Here is a 19,915-nt window from a genome sequence, read left to right as displayed (position 1 = left end):
ATCAGTGCGCCGAGACTCAATGAAGTAGAAAACTGGAGCTATGAATTTTCTAGGAGGATGAGGCAAGAAGCAGCTTGTGAATAGTGGTAGTGAAGGGAAAAAGCCAGGGAGAACTCAAGACAGATTAGCTCTGTGCGAGCAGAGAGATCTCTCTGTAATTTTTTTTTTTTCATTAGAATCATACATAAAACTTTAACTTGCAGGTTCAGGGGTGAGTGGGGGAAACCAACATAGAGCTGTGCATAAAACACCTTCAGAAACTGATTTTTAGGTGCACATTGCTCAGTGTAAAGATGTGTGATACCTTTCATTTCAACACAGCCATGTTCCATGGACACTAGAGCAGCACCAGGCTCAGGCCATGCTTCCCTCATGCTGAGAAACTGAGAGTTAGCCAGAGCTTTGAAAATTGTGAATTTAAAATAGCTAACAATTTTTACCCAGTAGCCTACCTTTCACTGGGTAAGTTGCACTGAAAATTCTCTTTTGTGCTTTCTTTAGTTATTCAGGGTGGAAAAGCGGCTTGAAGCTGTGCTCCCAGCTGTGTCCAGCCTGTGTGTGCTAACATTCAACATCCTGTGCACTCAAATATGCAGGGCTAAATAAGGAGATGTCTTTAGGTTCTGCTAAAAAGCATTTGGTTGACTGAAAATGTTGAAATGAGTCAATGCAGAAATGGCAACATCCTTTAAATAAATAAATAAATAAACCACCCAGAATTAATTATTTGCAATAAATAGTAAAAATTAAATTATTATTGGCGTTCACAATTATTTAAAAAAGTATTTGGAAATAGGATGTTAGAGTGTTTGAGGAATGAAATATCCTCATTATTCTAGACAAACTCAAATGCAGCTGCTAGCAGTCCAATGGGGCTTTTTTCCTTCCTTTTTCTTTTTTTTTTTTTGTAATTCTCTTTTCCACTGAACACCTTAATCCTATTGTAGAACTAGAAAAATACAGCTCCTATGGAGAGCATAATACAATCTCACACCATTGTGCTTTTGATCTTAAATAAAATGCACCCGCATTTGGCTTTTTCTCTTTGCACCAGCTTCGTTTTGGACCCAGCCACCCTTATTCCTTTCTTGTGCTGAACTGCAAGGAACTTTATCGTGATTGTAAGGAGGAGTTGGCATAAAGCAAGTAGTAGGGGCGGGGGAGCAGTGCTTATGCAAAGAAAAAAAGGGTGTGGGCAGGGTATGAATAGAAAAGAGTTCTGAAGGATGTGGGGACCCACAAAGCCTGTCAGCCTGACCCGTGGAAGTCTGGCTGTAGGTCCCCAGGTCTGAGGTGACCTGAGAGAGAGCAAAGCTTCATGCCTGAGTTATTCCATGGCCCACTGAGGGTCAGCAGCCATCAGAAGCAGGATTTGCATGAGCAGGAGGAGGCTGAGGATGTGTGATTCTGACGGCCAGAACCAGAACTTGTGCACAGCTTGGTGACTGGGACGGTGCAGGGTGAAACATCATCCCCTAGCATGTGGACACCTTTCTCAAAAGCCTGAATTTAATTCAGAAGAGGCAAGTTTGAGGTTGGCTTAGTGTTTGGTTTTTTTGGGTACAGACGGGCCATGGCCCACTCCCTGTCTGTCCTGTTTGGCTCACTGCAGGCCCTGAGAGCCTCGCTGCCTCCCTGGCACCCTAACTCTGCAGAAATGCTGCTGCAGAGCTCAGAAGCCCCACTCCTCTGCCAGCCTGGCTTTTTCTCTGGTATGACGAGTTATGGGGCTGGCTGGGAGAGCTGATGCTTGCACCTATACAGAGCTGGCCAAGCTTCCATCTGCCCTGCTCCCATCCCACCCACAGGACTCCTGTGGGAGTTCCTGCCACAGAGGTAGGGAGGAAGCCAAGAAAGAAACAATCCTCCAGCCCTTTGCTTTTTTTCTCCTTTTCCCATCAGAGTTACCACCCTCTCTCACCACTCCTACGGAGAGGTCTGAAGTCTCACTGAATCAGCAGTTGTGAATATTATCTGTGCTGTTAATGGTTTGCATCTTTTTGCATGAAAGGGTAAAATCACTTAGGGACACACACACACACACAGAGAAAAGATCATATACAGTAACATATCCAAGCACAGGAAAAAAAAAAAAAAAGGTTGTAATGTTCATGAATTCCAGATGATGACTTTTTAAATCCCCAAGAAGGCAGTGAAATTGTTTGATTGTTCTTGTTAATTATTGGACTTGTCCCAGTATCAAATATTTGTAGAAGATAAGACTTGCCTCGTGGAGATGAATAATAACCGAACTTGCTCTTCTTTGAGCAATTTGGCTCAGGGTGCAGATTTCTGCGTTTCCCACTCTCAGGCTCGCACCCCGTCCAGCCGGCTTCGGCGCTTCGGAAAAGCACGTGTACAAACTGCTCCATTAAAAATAAAAGACCCCGTAAGTAAACAAGAGAGCGAGCGAGCGAGAGGCAGACCCGGTTCTTGGAGAGCGTGACTTTATTAGCGGCGGGGTACCGCCACCCTTCCAGCCCCGGGCTGCGCCCGCCGTCCCCCCGCGCCCCGGGGCGCGTCGCACCCGCAGCAGCGGGACGGGCTCCGAGCGGCTGCGCTGGGCACGGGCAGGAGCAGCGGGAGGAACGCACCGCTCCCCCACACCCACTGCCGCGTACCCCCACCCACGCGCGGAGCCCCGGCAGCGGCCGGCCGGGTTCCCGCGGGCCGGCGGGGCCAGCCCGGGCCACGGCAGCGCTGCTCCGAGCAGCGGCGGGGCCGCTGGAGCAGAGCCGAGGAGAAGGAGGTAACCGCGGGCTCCGGGGCACAGGCGGGCCGCGGGGACAAGCGCTCGCTCCCCGCCTGCCTGCGGGAGCGGGCACACGGCGGGGGCTGCCCGGCCCCTCCGCCGCGGGCACGGGCTCCGGCAGTGCGGAGAGCCGCGGTCCTGCCGGGTCCCCGGGCCGCCGAGGTAACGCGCGGGGCTGCGGGTGACACCGGTGGGCTTCGAGCGCGGCGCCTCCTCTTCGGCCCCTGCTAGAGAGCGCGGAGGGGAAGGGCGCGGCGGGACCCCAAACTTCTTCCTCTCTCTCGGGCTGCTGCGCCCTGCTGGGGGTGCCGGGGATGAAGCGGGAGCTGAGCAGAGGGGATGCGGCGGGCGGCTGGGCACGTGCGCCACCGCACCGCTGTGCCAGCGGTGTCGGTGCGGGAGGTGCCAGCGGACACGCACACGCCCACGGACACGCAACTCCCGGCGTGTTTACTCTCAGCCAAAGGGCGGGAGGGGGGAACCGCTCCTCGGGAAGGGATTCGGGAGCGGTGTGCCCGGGACCCGGGACAGCCCCGCTCGGTGAAGAAGTTCCCGGGCGGAGCAGGAGGGCAGGCGGGAAGGGCTCGGTGCCGCCGCCGCCGCTTTGAACCGCTGGCTGTACCGGCGGACAGCCCCGCCCCCACTCCCTCCGCGGACAGCGAGGATGAGGATGGTGCTGGCGGCGATGGCCGTTCGCGGGGGCGGCGGGCGCGTCACTTACCGGCGGCCGCCACGCAGGGCCGCCCCGGTGAGCGGCGGGCCGGGCGGCGGGGAGGAGGTCGGGGATGGTCTGAGGCGGCCCCGCCGCGCCGGGGGTACTCCCCGCGCAGCCCCCTCCCCGCTGTCACCATATCGCCTTCCTCCTCCGCCTCCTCCTCCTGCCTGCCGGGGTGCCGGCGGCAGCCAGGCGCGGCGCGGCGAGCCTCTCCTCCCCCATTGTTCCCGGTCTCCCTCTCCCTCTCTCTTTTTTTTTTTTTTTCTTTTCCTTTTGTTATTTGCACTCGCATAGTGTTGTTTGTCTCTGAAGCCGCCTCATGACCAGCCAAGGGATTTCACCTCGTCCTTGAGAGACAGAGAGCGAGAAGGGGGAAGGGGTGGGAAGAAGGGGGGAGAGAAAGGAAGAGCTCACCAAACACCCATCTCCCGGTCCCTCCCCGCACCTCTGGCTCTCCCCACCCCGCCAGTGTCTCACTTAGCACCCCGCGCCCGGAGGAGACATGACAGACAGCGGGTAGGTGCGCGACTGCCGCCGTTTTAACTTTGTTCCTCGCCGCGGCCGCTCCCCGGGGGCGTTCGGCTCTCGGCGCCCCGCGGGGCTCCGGGGGCGGGCGGGGTGGGGGCCGCCGGCGGGGAGGGGGAGGCGGCGGGAGGCGGCTGTCAGCCCAGCTCGGCCGGCTTCCTCCTGGGCGCTCGCACACCTCCCGAAGTTTGGCACAACTTGTCACGCCCCCCCTTTCCTCCTCCTCCTCCTCCTCCTCCTCCCGTTCCTGCTCCTGCTCTGCTGCCGCCGGGGCTGGGGGCGGGCGGGGGCGGTCCGGCCGCGGTGCCCGTGCGTGTGTGGCGGGGCAGCGGCTGCTCCGCGCCCTGCTCGGGCATGGCTCAGCCCTCGGGATACCGGCGGAGCCGGCGGACAGGAAGCTTTAAATTATTGTAATTGCCTCTCCGTGCGTGAGTGCCGAGCGGCGGCGGCCGCCGCGCCGCTGCCGGGGAGCGCGCAGGGGCGAGCGGGGGGTACGGCGGGCACCGCACCGGCACCGGGGTGGGGGGCACCGGCGTGAGCATCTCTGCGTATTTCTGCGAGGCGCCTTCCTCGCTTCTGCCCGAGCAGGAGGGTGGCTCTTTGGAAGGGTGCCGAAGGCTCTGGTTCGCTCGTTTCGGCTCTTTTGCCCTCGAAAAGAAAGAGGGTCAGGGGGGAAAAGCGACTTCCCCGTCAGGGTGCGGAGCGCGGCCACGCTCGGCCCCGCGGGTCCCCAGGCACTGGCGTTGGGAGCGAGCGCTGCCTTCTCTGAAAAGTTAGGGGACTTTATTTCAGCCCGACTGCGATCCTAGAATAACCGGAGCCGCTCGCCGGGAGGAACGTGATCGGCTTTTCCCAGGGGATGGCATGCTGCCTCAGCCCTGTACTTTGGTCAAGGGTAGAACCAATAGCGAGCTGAGGGATTTTGGGTAATAAGTGTGGGAATCTGCAAGAGGAGCAAGAGGAGTAGGTCTGAGAGTGATTTGTTTTCTTACTGCTAATGAATAATGTCCTCGAGCTTTTTTTTTTTTTTCCTTCTTTTTTTTTTCTTTTTTTTTTTTTTTTTTAACAGGCCAACGAAATAGGCACGTGGGAGATTTGTAGGCGTTCAACATTGCAATCATCATCATCAACAGCAGTACAGTAGGGACGTCCAGGAGGATGGTGTCTGATGAGAACCATTTTCTCTGAGAGGCTGGTATCACATGCTGGCACAGGTAGCTGTCGCTATCATTGCTAAAATATTGACCTCTTCTAAAAGGAAAGCCAGTGACATCCTAAAATAAGAGAGAAAATGTTTTTTGGTTGATTTTTTATTTTTAGTAGAGCTGCATTTCACTCCATCTCTTTCAAAGAGTGAAATGCAAAGTTTAGTTCAGATTAGGAAAGGAAGTTTGATTCCAGCTGCAGAACTGTAGGATAATGTGTCCTGGCTTTCATCCTTCCAGTTTAAATCCAGCTAGCTGTGCACAGCCTTGCTGAAGTGAGCCACTCAGATTAAAAGGGGACTTCTTATGAGGTGCTAGTACAAAGTTTTTCTTAGGAAGAGCTAGTACAAAGATTTTCATCAAAGTATTTTATCATCTGAAACTTACCTGAAAACAGCTACTTGTATCTGCTGCTCTTAATCCTTCCCAGACCTGGAAGATACTTTATTGCCTCAGGAATTAATTCTTTGCCCTGCAAGCTATACCATTTGCAGCTATCAAACTGGAATTGCAGAGGGAGATATTTTAAATTTAGCTATAATATCTGTCCAGGTTAGAGCCAGCTTTGTTTTACAAGGCTTCTGCAGCTGAAGAAGGAGAGGCTGGCACAATGTGTTGCATCTTGCAAATGGATAGCATGTCTATTCTGACATGATTTGAACATGAAAACCCAATAAACACATGGTCATTATGCATGGAAATCTCACAGCAGAGCTTTCTGCTTGCACTTAGACTGTTTTGGTTGAGAGTTACACTATGAGGAGCACAAGACTTGAAAGCTGCAAGTGGCTTGTGTAAACAGATGGACATTTGAGATGTATCGATGGTTTCAAGTTAATTCAGTTAACATGTGGGTGCACATGTATTTAATTTAGCCTAGTGTAAGTTTCTGTAAGCAATGGAAGCTCATATGTGCTTTTTAGAAAGAAAGTAGGAGCCTGTAGATTTTGTCTGTAGGTCTTGGAGCTACAGCTGTAGAGGCTTTTAGGGACTGTGACCATCCTGTTGTCATGATCTTGTAGGCCCAGGTGAGACTTAACAGTTCTTCACTGAAGGTAGCTTGCAGATGAATTTTGAAATGGTAAGGTACGCTGTGCTGAGAAAACATAAAAGTGCTTAAACACATCTTCCTGCACCTTTATCGTACATGCTGCTTGCTGGCACCAGTTAGGTTGAGCAATACCATTAAACTGTCAGCCCTACTGTTTACAATGGGACAGTTCCTCAACGCTCAGGGTGAAGAAACCCAGCAGTTTTCTGTTGGTGATGGTGAAAAGGCAGCACCGCGTTCCAGGGAGGTTTGTAAGTGGCGGAGCTCTCTTACATAAAGCACGGGAGGAGACTGGGATTTGGCATTCCCGGCAGTGCTGCTGCACAGCAGCCTGTGTGCAGGAGCTTTGTTTTTGCCTGCAGTGCCTACTTACCCTGAGATAAAACACTCTGATGTTGGCATATGATACATCAAAAAAAAAAAAAAAAAAACCACAGCTCGTTTGTTGAAAAATAAGAACTCCGCAGCACTTAGGAGAAAGTAAATGAACAGTCCTTCTAAAAATACAGCAGTATGCTAAAATATTGCCAAAGCACTGCTCTGACGCTGTTGTAAGCTGTCATGTTTATTGACCATTATAAATAGATTAGTATTATTGCAAGGATTTTTTTCCTATTAGCAAGGAAGTTTTCTTTTTCCTGTTTTCAACATGAAGATCCTCACATGTTCCGTGAATAGGCAGAGCTGTTCTCATACAGAAGGCAGTGGGAATGTTGCTGGTGAGGAAGTGGGAGTCTGGACCCCACTGGAATGGCCCTTGTAAAGACTTTGAGTCTGCTGTGCTGTAAATTCAGGGTTTTCTTTGCAATTTGTTTTGCTTAAATTCTCCATATCTTCAAGATGTTAGATACAGTCCAGTTAATCACTTAGGATATATTATATAGTCAAGTTCAGAGCCAAATTTGGTTTGAATTGAGGCTTGAAACAAGAGTGAGCTCCTTTCTAGCAGCACTGAAGTGCTGGGGGCTTTGGAGAGTTTTCTTTCTTTTTCATGTTGTGACCAGACCCAAAGTAAATTTCCTTTCAGTTTTGTGACCAAACAGAATGACTAGGGAAATGGGCAGCCAGATCTGCTTCATTTTGGGAAACCTGCTAACAGATAACAACATTCAGGTCAAGATCAGAGCATTAGGCTTGCATTCTGCTGCTGGTCGTGCTGCACTTCCACCTGTTCTGGGCACTGTGTGGAGAGCAAGGGCTGCATGTAAAGTGGATTTCCAATGATTTGTGTACAGTGGAGTCTACACAGTGCTGGCTGCACTCTGGACATCCTGGATAAGTGTCTGAGGATCACTCTTGCATCACTTGCTTTCCCCAGGTCTCTGGCCTCTTCAGGCTCGTGGTGAATGCACAGGGACATGCACAGCACACTCTGTGTATGTAAAGTGCCTTGTCTGAACAAGTTTTTTATTGCTTACAGAGCACTCATCCTTTCTGGCTGCACAGGTTTCTGGGTGAGGAGACCATACACTTCATGACAGCCTGAGGAGGGTCTCCTGTAATATTTCTGACAGCTTTATTTTCTGTCTCCCCCAGCCTCTTTCTTTTCCTTTGAGCTGCAAGTGTAGATTGAAACACAGGTAATACATAAGAGGATCCTTTAATATTGGCTATTTTCGGAGGCACAAAGGACAATTACTTTCTCTTCCTACTAACCTCCTGCTGGCTTACTAGCTGCTTGGGAGGCTAGTGATTTTAAGAATACCACTTTACCCAGTGCATCAAATACAGAGCAAATCTTTGCTCACCAAGATCCCAGTTCCTACATCCCGTGGTAACACCAAAAATTGAACTTGAGTGGCCCAGAGTGCAGGCCCCTACTGTGAAGACTCATACAACCATCAGCACTTTTGAGAGTTAAATTTGATCCATTGGCCCTGAGCTGTGCTGACAATTGCCAGCTAAAAGACCTTTCAGTGAATTGTCCTTTAATAGAACTCTTCCCCTCCCCCCATTCCCATTTCCTGTTGTTCTTTTAAATAAAAAGAAATCCTGGTGACAAAGCTAAAGTGTATTCTGTCATTATTGTTTGAAGAATAAAATATTTGTCTATATTCAAGGAAATTAATTGCCTGAGAAGTGCAGGTCAGAGGTGTTTTACAAAGATAGTATTCTTCACTACTGCAAAATCTCAAGCAAAAATCCTCACACTATTTAAATTATATATTTTCGTACTAGTATTTGATCCTTTGAATGATTACAGTTAAAATACATGGGAAAGTCAGTACTGTATTAATGCTGCACTGGTCTCAGAAAGGACACTGAACACTTAGACCAGTCTGTTTTGGTTTGTGAGCATGTCCTGAGAGTAGCTGAGCAGGCTCAGTGGGCCAGTCCAATTTGATGACATTTTGTAGCTTCTGTAAGGAGCAGAGTTCTACAGAAGAGGAGCCTCATCTCGTAGAGGAGTAATTTCCATTGTTGTGTCCCAGTGCCTAGAAAGGTAATCCCGGTTTTCCTTGAAATGAGTGTGAAAGGTTTTAGGAATGCTCATGTCTAACTCAGCAGGCTTAGATTTGCCCCATGTACACAGAACTTGGTTTTACCAGTCCAAGCCTAGTGAGAAGTGCAAGGTATAACTGGAGTATTACTAAAATTGTATTTAAGGACTTACTTACTACTGCTCTTAGTGGCAGTGATATTAGTTGTTGTATTTAATTTAATTTAGTTTAATTTAATTTAAACCCAGATGCTCAGCACTGGCTTTTGGGTTAAGCAGTTTAGAAGGATGGCTGGGACATCAAAGAGCTGATGGGATAGGGTGAAATTGCCAGCTCATAGCTGAGCTCCTTCTCCTTTAAGTTGCTTTGCCCATGTTTTGGTGGAGAGGGGACAAAATTCAGTTGAGCTTGCTCTGCTCAAAAGCTTTAAAACAGATTTAAATATGGCTTGCAGTATCTTCAATTCCTACAGGGAGTAAGTGAACAAAACAGGTTTAAATTAAACTGAGTGCCATATTGTGGTTTGTAGCAGCCAGTCTAAAGATACATTTAATTAAACTGGTTCAATTTCTAAACTAGGACTATGGAGTCTACCTTTTCCACTGCTATAAAATCTTTGTGTATGAGCAAGCTTTCAGTGTAATGAAAAAGGCTGGGGGACACACTTGTGATCCTCAGCTAACCAATTAAATATTTACTTAATATGGATCTAGAAGTTAATTTTGCAATCTATTCTTTTTTAATGAAAGCAAAATACCTATTACATGGCTAAGTCAGTGCCTTTAGTCAGTGAATTGAAGAGTTGCTTTTCTTAGCTGGGAACACCATTTTAATGTCACAACCGACCTTCTAGCAGGAGATTAGTCCTAAAAGACCAGGTTTATACTGAAAAAGATTCAGAAACCATTAAAGAAGAGAATTAGAAAATGATACAAAATGAATGGTTTTCGAGAGATTTCAGAGCAGATTGAATTAAAGCCAGATACTCACTTCTGTATTAAAGAATTTTTTCACTGAAACGGAGAAAGTACTTATTCTGTAACAGTGATTATTCCACCAAATCACACACTGGTGGAATCTCCTCCATTGACTCTGGAAGGAGCCTGGGGACATTGGGGCACCCAGGGAAAGTCAGCTGTTGTGGCACTCTGTGTGCTGTCCCTACGTGGCATCCAGGAACATACAACTGTCTTTTCACTGGGATGAGCTTGCTCTTTATGCTGTGGCATTAAAGATCGTGCTACTCATGTTGATATATAGGCAAGTGCATAAATAATATCAAGAAATGCAGTGTATGTGTCAATTACACTTTCGTTTAATAACAAATTGAACACACCTGCCAGGAAGCTATGCAAAATATACAAAAAGTGTATTAAGTAACAGAAAAGGGAATGTGTTAATGCAATATTCTGCTTTACAAATTCAAATCTGGAAGAAGAGTGTGTGCAGTAGGAGATACTGTGCTCTTTTCTGTGCTTCAGATTGATTTTATATCTGTAATTGTATGCAGGCAGCCGCCAGGAGCAGGACAGGAGGATTGTGAGGAGATGAACGATTTGTTCCAATTTTTGGAACGTGGGTTTGTTTAGTGGCGCTGTGGTGCATTAAGCACGCTGTGGTTGAGGTTTACAAATATAGGGCAATTAATTAGTTCAGGTCTGGGAGTCACACACAGGTTACTCAGTCAGTGTGTGCACAGGTAGGGTGAGCAGTGACTTCTTGATGAAACTTGTTGCTGAGATCCATTTTGAGACTCCTGACAGAACAGACAGGGCTGGGATAGAAACAGTGAAGTGCTTGTCACTTCTGCAAAACAGTTTCCAATTGAAACCTGAAATTATATATAATGAGGCATTCCCATAAATGGGGTTGCCATAGGTAAGTAGCAGTTTGCACAGGATGATGGAAGTTCTGCCACTGTAGAGGAATAATATTAATTCTCATGAGAGGCTACAAATGAGTAAATGCTGATGAATATGTACCGATGTTTATGTGCGAGTTTAGTGCTTCTGAAAGGCAGCTGACAGTTCTGGAAGCTGAAGGCCTCTCTTTGCCAGCAAAGTGCCATGCAGGAGAGCAGCCCAGTAAAAGTGTGCAGTGATCCCCTGGGATGTGTTCTGTGGGCAGCCTCTGGAAGCAGGGGTGAGGATAGGGGTCAGCTCTGCAGCCACTTGAGGCCCTCTCAGTAAAACACGTGCAGGGGATTCTCCAAACACGTGTCCAGCTGGTGCCCAGCACATTTAAAACCTGTGCTTGGGTACTTCACGTGGATGCTTGCCTCCCACCCCAGTCACAAGCTGCCATTAGAGCAGTTTCTTACTCTGTGTAGGACAGAATGAGAATCTCTCTGAATGAGAGCAGTGCATGTGTTTCCATGAGGAGCCCTGGAGGGGAGAGAAGCACCTTCTTGCACCTTCTACAGATGTCCCACTGTTCTTTTAATAACTCATGCACTGTGCTGGCACAGAAAGTGGCTCCTAGTGAGAGGTAACAAGCTGATATGGGGTAGAAAATGGAGAAACCAACAGATTCTAATCCTTAAAGTAGATTGGAGGTAAAGGCGTGGGTCCCGTGGTGTGAATAGCAGCAGTAGTTGCATACCCAAGCACCTCTGCCAGGCATGCAAACACAGCAGAAATAAGTAGCTGTAAGAGGCAAGATGGAAGAAAAATGCTGTTGTACAATAGTAGAAGGTTTTAAGAATGCGAGATTTTTCTTCTTGCTTTGCTTAGTTTTGAATTCTGTGGTTTTACATGTAAGAAAAAGGAAAATATGTCGTTGTATAACAGTACAGTTTTCTGTAATTGTTTTTATCTCAACGCCTGAGTATGAGTTGTAGAGGTGTGCTTTATGGCCCTGTTTAAGAACAATATTTAATATAGGCTTAGCTTTAAAAGTTCATGTAAATTAAGCAAAATATGAGTTTACACAAGCGTGATGTTAGTTAGATAAATGAGATTTCAATGCAGCTGTGCATTTTTAAGACCGTGCAGACAGTGCCCCACTGACCTTCAGGGTGGTTTAGGTGCCTGAGTCGTTCTAACAAAGGGGAAAAGAAAAAAGTTCATTTCTTAAGTTACCTGTGTTGTTAAACACTGTTCTGAAAAGCTGCAGGGACTGCCACAAGTGAGTGTGAGAGGTGTCTTCCAGGACCTCCAGTTACTGCAGGATTTACATGGGTCCCAGTTTTAAGGAGTGATACTGAGGACATTGTACATTTTTAATAATAGTAGCAGAGATTTGGTTCTCTAAGTCCTTGTAGAGTTTTGTTTTCTTTTGTATCACTGAGGATGTTGGCCAGGTGGGGCCCTGGGTAGCCACCTGCGTGGGCAAGGCCAGTGCCAGATTGGAACAGTCCTGGTTTTGTGTAGTTGAGGCTTGAAAACCTTCAGGATGGATGTTTGTTTAGAGTTGTTTTAGGGTTTGTTAGAGTTGTTTTGGTTTTTGTTGGAGTTGTTTTTATTTAGGGATGTTTTAGGGTTTGTTAGGGTTGTTTTGGTAGGTCATATTTCCCTGATTATATTTCAGTTTGCCTTACGGTCTTGTTAAGAACATCTGAGCATAAGGGGCCTGGTTTTGTACTTGCTGCTGTCAAGTCAGAATTTGCTATTTGTTTTAGTCTATTGATGCTAAAACCTTGAGGTGGTGAGCCTGTGGTTAGCCACTTGAGTGTGCATCCTCATGGGATTTCAAAAAGTGCAGAAAGAAGTTCAGTAGTCGGTGTTCAGTGAGCTTGGAGCACAGCTGTTTCCAAATCCAGCTGCTTCAAGTAAAAAACTAGCAAAAAACTTAAGAAAAAATCTGACTGAACTGTAGAGTGTTTTGCTATTGGTCTCCTTTATTTAGCAGGACAAGGTTTTGCCTCTCTTAGGGTGTTCAGAAAGCGTGGAGTCTTTTCAGTGTCCTAATAAGCTTTGGTTCAGCCCCCTGTACAGTTTCCCCTGTCGAGCTTTTGTTTGTTACAGCTCCAGCTCAGGAGAGCAATGAGTGGGGTGTTTCTGTGCAGGAGCTGTAGACTTCTTTGTATTGACTGAAACACAGAGTGTAAAGAAAATGGGGATGTGTGTCGGGAGGCAAATGAAAGCGTATTGTTTTTTATAAAGTGTCACCTGCAATGTGCTTCTAAATAAACCTCTGTATGGCCATGGATGGGGTTTTTTCACTTGAAAGACACTATCTCCTTCTTCTAAACATTTGCACAGCAAAGTAATGCATTATTGCATTTTCATAAATAATTGAAAAGCAACTTAAAAGAAAGTAGGCCAACAGAAAAAAAAAAGAGAAAGTGTCAGTTTCAAATTTGAAAGAAGAAAAATATGTTTCCTTCTTGATAGCAAGTCAGTTAAATGTTATTAAATCCCATTTTCCTACCCTGACATGACCAAAGACAAATCTGAAAATTGACAGTTTCATTTGAAAGAGAGAGAAATGGGGGAAAAGGTTTTGAAACGCTGAGATTGGTTTGGATTGTTTTTTTTTTTTTTTCTTTCTTTTCCTTTTTTTAAATCCTCCCCATAAGAAAGGAATTGTGACCCCTTATCAGTTTGCAAGGCACTGAGGAGCAAGTCTCTGGAGGTCTGTGTGTTGGCTTCTCGGTGCCATTTGCCGTGCTGGGCTGTAATAATGCAAGTTATTTTAGAACTGTGCATACGTTAGTGTTCTGGCGCAGCATGATACAATAATGTGTGAAAAAGCATAAGATCACACCTTGGTGAAACTTGCAGATTTCCTGCATAATCCGACAGTGAGCTCTTGTCAGGTTTTGACTATATGTAAAGTGAGAATAAAGTTTCCAGAAGCAAAGCGCAAGCCTTGGATGCATTTGCAATGGCTGGGCGGGGATTTTGGCCCTGACGTGGTTCTGAATGTGCCTGGCTCTGAGCACTTCAGTCCCACTAAAGTGGCCAGCAGCTCTCCTTTGGTGCTTAAAGTCTGGCAAACGCTTCAAGCCCTTTGCTGAATGGGAGCTTTAATTTTACTGGTGCTGAGGAAGATCTTTGAGTAAATAATTCCTTAAAATCCATCGATGACATGATCGGTTTTCTGTACCATGCAGTGGGATGGATCTGGTGACACAAGCAGATGTTGGCTGTGAGAATGGGTTATGGCCATGGCTCTCTTCACTGGTCTGTGGGCACGTTGGTCCCAAACTGGTGTGACTGAGGGAAGATGGACAGAAGGGAAGAGGGAATATTCAGTTTCTAATGCTCTCCATGCAGGATGAGGACCAGCAGGGTCGGTGCCTGGGCCTTGGTTTTTGCTGTACCAGAGGTTAGAGGGAGTTGCTGGGTGAGGTCCTTCCATCAGGCAGGAGGCCTGACCAGTGAGTCCCAGCAGTCCTTTTCTGGCATGGGGATCAACAGATCAATGATTGCCTGCGTTAATGTGTTGTTTAATATGCTTTAAAGATTAGAGCTGTTCAAAGAGTCTACCCCAGTGAAAATAAGCTTAATGCAACTGACCTGTCTTCCAGAGCAAAAAATGTGCATTCTTCTCCTGCTTTCCTCCCAGCTTTATTCTGTCTCCTTTCATTTTTTATGAAAAGTGAGGCTGTATTTCAAGTCCCTGCCCACCGTTTCCAAAATGTGTGATATATTTGTTAAGGATTTGGAATTTGGGATGCTTCGATATAACTTTGTGTAGGTTTTGTAGAAACACCTGACATGTGTGTTTAGTTCCTAAACACCTTCTGTGCTTGATTTATCCTCACAGGTTGTCAAGGTATTCAGATGACCTGAAACTGAGGAAGTGAGAGGGAGCTCAGCTGGCAAAAGTCTGACATTGAGTCTGACTGCGGCTCAAATTTGTTTTGCAGAGTTGAGCCCAGGCTGCGTAGGCGGTGAAGAAAGCCTTCTTCACTTCACCATTGTATCCAAAAAGCTCTGAGCGGCATGGTTTTTTTGCAGGTGATGATTAACCTAGTTAGCTCACATTGGTTCCATCGGGTGACAGTTCTCCTCGGAGGAGGCATGGTGGGAATTTGTGAACCTGGGTTTATTGGTGGGGATGCTATGGTGGGAGGTCCTCTTTGGGAGGACCTTTGGGAGGTTCTTTGGGAGGTCCTCTCAGGCAGAGATATCACGACTTGGCCATTTGACCACCATGCACAAGTTGCTTCTTTACATTTGCCACTGCTGCTGGCCATGGCTCAGCAGCTTGGCTTCTAGTGGAGCAGGTTCAGAACTTTTACCCTCAATGGGTATATTTTTAAGGTCCTGTTATCACCAGCTGTGATTACCAGGGGCAGGCAGATCTTGAGGTTAGATATGTGGAGGAGTCTCCCAAACCAGAGTCCTGTCTGTTGTCACAGAATTTCCCTTCCCTTCGGCTGTCCTGGCAGTGTCGCCTGGGGTGAAAGGCCAGCCCTGTATGTCCTGGGAGGTGTCTTGTCTAGGCTGAAGGAGGGCTTTCTGGGCAGAAGACAGTCATGCTGTTGATGCAGTGCAGTGCGCATCATTGTTTGTGTTATTACTGCTTTACATTTGTAAGAGGAGCATATTGATGACTGTGTGTTAAAACTCTGTCTTTTAGTGCTTTGCTTTCTTTCCGAAAAAGGAAGAAAGCTACATTCTTACTTGGGAAAACACAGAATTACACTGGAGCTGTATTCATACATGATCACATGCAGGCAGATTAGGGCACGGTGTATAAATTGCCTTCGTGTTCGTTGGGTTAGCAGCTGTCAAATAAGTGATTACAGGCATTGGCATTGCTTTGCTTCCCATAATCGCTGTGAAACAGGGATGGAAATGTAACAGATGCCATTTAATATGGACCAGCACCCAGGTTCTGCCTCTGGGTCTGGCTCTTCTTGCCTCATGGCCAAAGTTTCTTAGCATCTTTTTTGCTTTAATTCCTCAGTGCTTATAAATGGAGATAATAGTGCTTGCTTGCTTTACAGGAGATTTCTGAGGCTGTTTGGTAAATCTTTTGGGATCCTTTGATGAAAGATAGGAAGTATATGCCAGAGCATTAGTGGTGAGGTTAAATTGAAAAATTCTGTTGCGATTGAGGAAAATTACTGCTCCTAGATGAGCTTTGCTTTGCTGGGTGGTGTTAAACTTCTGCAGGAAGTAATTTTTTCAGAGATTGTGTTGGGGTGTCATTTCCTGGGATTTTAAAATTTGTTAACTGACAAGGCTTTTTGATACCAGGCTAGACTTGAAGTCCTGTTGAAGAGCAAATGAAGGATTGTGATGCTATTTTTTGCAACATAGGAGTCTATGGTGACTCATTTAGTGTTTGTAATGCCTGTGACAGATAAAAAAAAATGAAATCAGTTATTCCCAGTGAAATGGATACACTCAGCCAGACCCTATTTGAGAATTATTTGCTGCACTGTTAAGACCAAAGTACACATCTTCTCCCTCCCCCCCCAAAAGAATCCAGCTTATCATGAAATGTTTATCAGAGCCATATAAACATTTCTCGACTGCCGAATTTTGCAGGGAAATTCTTTTGGTCTAACATATGTATTGCAAGCAAAACTCTTCACAGATTTTTTTTTTTTTTAAATAATTAGCTTGGTTGCAGCCCTACTTATTACCAAGCATGCCAGCATCTGGCAAGGGTACGGCGATCTGGGAATTCACTGCTTGAAGCCTTGGAACAAAGTGTTCTGATCCGACCCCAGGCAGTGAGTCCAGGACTTGAACTGGAATCTTCAGGAGCAGAGAAGTCTTAAGTGTCTGGAAAATTGGCCTGTTGAGTCACCACACAGGCACTAAAACAAAACTAATTTTAAGCAGGTCAGAGTTCAGTGATTCCCTCTGGAATCTAATTTTTTTTTCCCTAAAAAAAAAGAAGTCTCATGTTTTAAATGAAAAGGGTCAAAGTTGATGCACTGCTACAATTTTTGAATGCTTTCCCTTAAGAACAACCACCCAGGCTAGGATTAGCATGAAGGGCTGCTAGGCTGGCACTTCAGTGTCTGGGTTAAAAATATTTTAAAGCAATAAATGCAGTCAGAACAGAGAGAGAGAGATCCCTGGGAGCCTTCCTATTCAAAAATGTGTAAGCTCAGGGCAGCAACTGCAATGTAATTTAGGGCAGTATATGCTTCATAGCTTTGGAGAATATTGCCTGTTGTTAATGTTGCATTGGAGGACAGTGGGATAGTAGTAATTTTAGAAAGTTGGTATTCCTGTTTGTTTTACATTGGAAACTTCAGAATAAATGAAAGGAAGCATCAACTGAGGAAGAAGCGTGACTGCCGAAAGCCAGCAGTGAATCCATCTCTGAGCAGGCTGTAGGAGCGACGGGGGAAAGTGGGTACAGAAACATTTTCCTGGGAATGCAGCTGCAAAAGGAGCGCAGCAGACAAAGGCAGAATCAGGTACGTACTTTAAAAGGCATGTGGGCAAACTTCAGCCTGAGAGCCCAGTGAGGAGCCTGCTTCCGTTAAATGACAAAATGTTTGGGGGATCGAATGACAGGACATTGTATTGCTTTTCCATTGCTGAGGGAGTGGGATGTCTGTGAGCAGGGATAATTCAAATAGCTGTTCAGAAAAGCGTGGCTTGCGAGAGGGGGGGAGATTTTTCCTTCCCATTTCTTTATTAAGATCATTTCCTTCTTTTCCCCTTTGGGTCTTGCCAAGTTTGCTTTACATTTGCAAGTGAAAAGGATGGGTCTGGGCTACCCAAGGAAGCTTGGATCTGAGCTCTGTTTGTGTCAGGCATCGTGGGCTTGGTGATCTCTGTTTATCTCTGAGGAAATAGTCCTGCTTGCACAACAGGGCAAATGCAATGTGCAGATGTCAGAGCTGCTAGAGCAAAGAGGGCTGTCTAGGAAAAGCTATGCCAAACCTAATGGTGGAGTGGAAAAGGAGCAGCTAGGACTTCTGGCTTCCCCCTGTGCCTTTCCATGACTGTAGGAAAATCTCCAGGCCAAACAGAAAGCTTGTTGTTCCTCGTAGTGAGCTGTAGCTCATGCTAACTATTCTGTTGATAGGAGGAGATTTTAATGAATGTTTACCCACGTAGGGATGCAAAGATTTGTGTGCTCTGGTCACCAGTGCAGTAGTCAGAATGGTCTGTGAAATAACACTGCTTCCACAGGACTTCCCCTTCAGTGTGTAGGAATAGCTGAGAATGTGGCTTTTGGAGTGAAGGAGCTATAAAGCTTAAATTTATTAGGAGAACGGCAGCCTGCCTTGCTACTACATGAAGTTATTGGAATGCTTCTCCCATGTTATTCCTGCAGGTATAAACGGCACGGGGATTTAAATGGGAGGATGTGTGAGGCTCTGAGATACAATTTGTCTTCCAGGTTACAGCAAGGCTCCATTTTTCCCAGGCTTAACAAGTAGCAACCATAGTTTACTAAAATATTTATCTATATATAGTGAAAACTTACTGACACACAGTTGGTTGTGCGTTTAAGATCACAGTTTATAGCCCTTTGAAGTCTGCATGTCTGAAGAAAGAGGAATGCTTAGGAGAAGCTGAACTTGAATTAATTGTGGAGGCAGATACAGACTGAATTTCCTGTGTGGCTCATTTTGCTAAGGGAGTAAGTCAAGCAATGAGGAATGCTAGGCCAACTTGTATCACAACAGGAGGTGGTGCAGCTTTAGTGCAGAATAGCCTAGGTCACTGAATCCAAATTATTGACCAGTTCTCCAAAATTCAGGGATATGATGGTGGTTCTGAAGAAAAACAGTTAGCTTATGATTTGTGTAGCTTTATGATTTGCAGTTGTGAAGGTGGGATAAATCACACGGGCTTCCAGCCCTGAAACTTTAATCTGCAGTGATTTGAAACCTGAAAACTACAAGATATTTAAAGGTTCGGATTTCTATTTTCTTTTTTGAATGATGTGGTTCTTCTCACTAGATTGCGACCCAGTGAAAACTTTGCCATACGGAAGAATTTTAGGGAGCCAAGAGGCAAAATATGTTTGGGGCAGCTCCCAAATACAGTGGTTTTTTGTTTGTTTGGACTCTGCATTTGTAATTCCACAGTTGTCCTTGCATCCAGCCCCTTTTAAATCTTCTCTTAGCACAGAAGAGTTGCAGCATGTGCATGCTGCGCTGATCCTTTTTGTTTAACTCACAGTGCTTTGCTCTCAAACTGGATATCAGAATATGATGGGTCAACAGGATCATTCTGTTTAACATGAAGCACACCTGAAATATCTCCTTAGGTAGTGCTTGTGATTTCTCAGCAAATATTCAGCCCAGTGGGGAGCTGCAGGACTCACCTCCATCTCCCAAGGGTTAACAGTAACCTATAATAATAATCTTGTGGCACAAAAATGCTTCTTTTTATGCATTACCTATTTCCAGAGGCCTAATTTAGGTTTTGTATCAAAATGGATATCACAAACGCTTGAGCTTCCTGCTGGGAATGAAAGTGCTACCGGGAGACTCCGCTCTCTGTTATTCCCATGGTGTCCAGGAGGGGTGAGGAGGCGAGGAAACAATTGCTGATATCTGTATCAGTAAGTATAAATTGTAGCAGGATGGGCTGCAAAGGTAAAATGCTTTGAGAGTATTGTTCATGTCAAAGTCTGGCCCTTGCTTTTGGTTAGAATAGATCTAAGTGTGTGTGTAAATATATGTGTTTTCATACTGGGGCCAAATGTACATGTCAACAAGAAGAAAGTTGGGTATATTTTATAACTGCACAAAAATTCACCTGTCATCAAAAGAAAAGGATATTGTTATGGTGTAAAATGAGATTTTGTACTCATGCTTAAATACAGCATGAGTATCAGCTATAATCAAAGGTCAGCACACGTGTGTCCCTGCTCTCTCCATGCACGATTCATGCCATATTCTGCTGTAGATCCAGTGGAACTGTTTCCATCGCTTACTTTCCTCAAGGATCTTTCTGCCGAATGCTTTCACGTAAAAAAATCAAGTTTGGATATTTTGTTGTTGTTGTAAGAAGTTGGAACAAGGAAAACAAAAGCCAGATTAAACTTTTTTTTTTTTTTTTTGTGGTCAGAAATGCTTGCTGAACACCCAGATAGTTTCTCTGTCCTTGGTATTGATTTTCCATTGGAAGCACATGTGGAGGAGAAGGAAGGTTTAAACAAAACCTACAAAACACTCATGTTTCTGAATTTCCTGGCAGTTGCTATTTTCCCTTCTCTTTTTTGCAAAACTTGGTTATGCCAAATTTGTCTCAAACCGTGCCTTCTCCTCTCCCTGATCCCTGCTTTGGGCAGGAGGGCGATTCCTGTGGCAGGAGCCATTCTGCTGTCTCAGCCTCTGGAGGG

The 19,915-nt window shown here is 46.0% G+C and overlaps 1 protein-coding gene across 3 annotated transcripts in view; it reads left to right on the top strand.

Annotated features, from left to right (window-relative positions):
• Nucleotides 1-3,561: 3,561 nt before the first annotated feature.
• Nucleotides 3,562-19,915, top strand: part of SOX5 (SRY-box transcription factor 5) — a 608,493-nt gene continuing 592,139 nt past the window's right edge. The window contains exon 1 of one of the 3 annotated variants that reach the window (XM_068190516.1): nucleotides 3,562-3,983. The gene's annotated coding sequence lies outside the window, so the exon portion shown is untranslated. Of the gene's footprint in view, nucleotides 3,984-4,291; nucleotides 4,421-19,915 lie in introns of those variants that run through there. The other 2 variants (XM_068190517.1, XM_068190518.1) reach the window with 2 other exon arrangements.

This window comes from Anomalospiza imberbis, chromosome 5, assembly GCF_031753505.1.
Source record: "Anomalospiza imberbis isolate Cuckoo-Finch-1a 21T00152 chromosome 5, ASM3175350v1, whole genome shotgun sequence".
Lineage (NCBI taxonomy): Eukaryota > Metazoa > Chordata > Aves > Passeriformes > Viduidae > Anomalospiza > Anomalospiza imberbis.
Note: the sequence above shows the minus strand (reverse complement) of the source record. Positions and strands in the feature narration are given on the sequence as shown.